Below are 538 nucleotides of genomic sequence, written 5' to 3'. Positions count from 1 at the left end.
GTGAGAGGAAACTAATTAAACCTCTAAAAGAAATCCGCCTCGAAATGACGACGCAAAGACAAAAAAATTAGAGAGAATAATCGTTACTAAAATCAACCCTAATTCGCTTCACAGAGCATCAAGGAATTCCCAAAAATCCGCAGAAATAACTGCAAAAATCCTTACAAAATCTATGGCGAAAACGCAATTATCCTATCCTAAAATCTCTAATAATTCCTCTAAACATTAGTGGCTTCTCGTGAGCATAAAACATAAATACATGTGACTAATACGCCGGATGCGGCATTTGGGCATACCGATGCACGACCTTGAGTCTAAAACGCAGAAAACTGCACGAAGTTCTTCACTAAAAATTCCGAAACTCCTAAGATTCTCCAAAATCTAATTAAATCCCCTAATTCACTAATTCAACGAGCGTTATTAACGCAAAAATCCTATCAACTGACCGAACATCGCGTGTTTCCTACTCCGATGTTACCTGCTCGACGGGCCACGCAAAACTCTCTCGCTAACACTTAGCACTGACTTGACAACCGCA

The sequence above is a fragment of the Diachasma alloeum genome, unplaced genomic scaffold, assembly GCF_001412515.2.
Source record: "Diachasma alloeum isolate Michigan unplaced genomic scaffold, Dall2.0 Dall_scaffold_00579, whole genome shotgun sequence".
NCBI lineage: Eukaryota > Metazoa > Arthropoda > Insecta > Hymenoptera > Braconidae > Diachasma > Diachasma alloeum.
The sequence above is the reverse complement of the archived record's forward strand: the minus strand, read 5'-3'. Positions refer to the sequence as shown.